The sequence below is a fragment of the Diaphorina citri genome, unplaced genomic scaffold (assembly GCF_000475195.1).
Source record: "Diaphorina citri unplaced genomic scaffold, Diaci psyllid genome assembly version 1.1 scaffold9849, whole genome shotgun sequence".
NCBI classification, from domain to species: Eukaryota; Metazoa; Arthropoda; class Insecta; order Hemiptera; family Psyllidae; genus Diaphorina; species Diaphorina citri.
In genome coordinates this window covers 1-2,160 of record NW_007387223.1, presented here as the reverse complement: position 1 = coordinate 2,160, position 2,160 = coordinate 1, and the positions used below count along the sequence as shown (strand labels likewise).

General features: G+C 40.1%; 1 long non-coding RNA gene across 1 annotated transcript; it reads left to right on the top strand.

Moving 5' to 3' along the window:
- Positions 1-814: 814 nt before the first annotated feature.
- LOC113472891 lies at positions 815-1,654 on the top strand. The gene is made up of 2 exons (XR_003395035.1): positions 815-941; positions 1,566-1,654. It is a non-coding gene; the product is annotated as an uncharacterized LOC113472891 (long non-coding RNA).
- Positions 1,655-2,160: the final 506 nt, after the last annotated feature.

Below are 2,160 nucleotides of genomic sequence, written 5' to 3'. Positions count from 1 at the left end.
GAAACCCACAGTTAGTCATTAATTGAGGTACTTCAGTAATAGAAAGTAAAAAAAAAAAAAAAATGGTGTGAACATCACACGACTTTCTATTACATTTGCGGAATACGTATTAAAAAAATGTAAGTCCTGAGCCGCCTACGGCGGCCAATTTTTGGTCGAAAATTTGCTATCTTAAAATACTCCCCATGTAATGGTGGATCATTTAAAAGTGTCCAAAAATTGAACTTTTTTTCAGTCAGTGAGTCAGTCTCGAAAATTTGCTATCTTAAAATACTCCCCATGTAATGGTGGATCATTTAAAAGTGTCCAAAAATTGAACTTTTTTTCAGTCAGTGAGGCGGTCAGTCATTCAGTCAGTCAGTTACAAAAGATCAAATTCCATGTACATTGTACATATGGTAATTTTTATATGGTCGATTTTTATTTCTTTTCCACAGTCTTTTTTCGTCGCCAAATATCAATCCTTTTTATTTACACTTATTTATCGAACGTATCTGCCACCATTTCAAGATCCGCTGTCAACTTTCTAATCTTCTTACAACTAGTGGGTCCAACTGCAATGACACTAGGTAAACCACAGCCATCCTCGAGTAAAACCTGAATGAAAATTTAACATTGACAGAATTATTTAATACATCTCTGAAACCTATGCACCTAAATGCACCACAGCTTACAAGGCGCTCGTGCTCCCTCGTAAGCTAACCACCTAACCAGTGTCTGGCTCCGGAGCCTCTTAAATTTGTTGTTTACCAGCCAAAGTAGTGATACCTATACTCTCTTGGCACATCTGAATATTCGGAATCTCCTAACCTACGTTTCGTTTTCCTTTCAGAACCAACGTTCTCCACAGATATCTCAACAAAGACTTTACAATAACACTGCCTGATAACAAGAAGATCACTGAAATCAAATGGTTTGCCGTCTACGACCTCACCAAACATGTAAGTTTCTAACACTTTTGACAACTGAACTACCTCAGTCTTTAGTGTACTCAGGAGGCCAAGTTAGCCATCCAAAGAGACACCACACTGGACGATGCTTATGCTCAAGTACACACCTACTTTTCCCCTGAATTCCATTTTTCATCTTCCTTGATTACCTTCTTTGACCTGCCTCGGTGGTGTAGTGGTCAAGAGGCTCGCCTGGTAAACAGGAGGGCGTGGGTTCAATTCCAGCCAAGGTATGGAATTTATCCTCAATATAATATTATGAGAATGGGACTACAATAATAGTAGTAGCCTACTGCTGGAGTAAAGGTACTTTTCCGTCCTATGTGAGCAGTATAAATACATAATATGTAAGCACCATTATTATGATTTTACATAGGCACTGTTGGTATTTAGCCTCGTTTCGAGCAACCCTCTATTTCGGTGCTCTGTATCTTCTTCAGTTTGTTCGTAAAGTTTCCACTTCTTCTATCTCATTAGGTATAGGTACCTACCAATTTTTTCAGTCGCTTTGCTTATAAAAAGTCTGACTTCATTTTCTTCCTCGGAATCCTCGGTCTAGGTTTTCCTTTCTTTGTGGATCAATTTAATTTGAATAAACTATTTTCTCGTTCCCAGAACACATTTGGAGACGTGTACATTCCCGAAGAGTTCGAGCCCCCGGCTCGGCAGATTATTACTCAGCTCAGTCGTCGATCCCATGGTGTGAGCTCTGGCTCAGTTGAGCTCATTGACGCCAAGACCATTATCATTCCCGAGTTTACGTACAATGGGGCCGGGAAAGGTTAGTTTATTAAGCCGGAAAGGGTGAGTCTAAGCCGGAGTTCAAGTACAATTTAACCGGGAAAGGTAAGTTTATGAAGTCGTTAAAGGTATGTTTCTCAATCTGGGAGTTCAGGTACAATGGAGCCGGGAAAGGTAAGTAAGTTCATTAAGCCGTGAACGGTATGTTTCTCAATCAGGAAGTTTACGTACAATGGAGCTGGATTGGTTGCCACTATTGGTCCTCCTGGAGGCAAAAGAGGCTATCAAGCTATAACTGGTAAGTATCTTAGGTATATGATGCTATTCGTATAGATTCGTATAAGCTTAACCCATCCCTAAGGGCGAATTGCCCCTACATCTAATCCTCAGAGTGGGATTTTTGTGTATGGAGTTGTATTGGTTCCTAACTAAGCTCAAGGATCTGAGCGATCTTCAGTGGCTTTTTTGT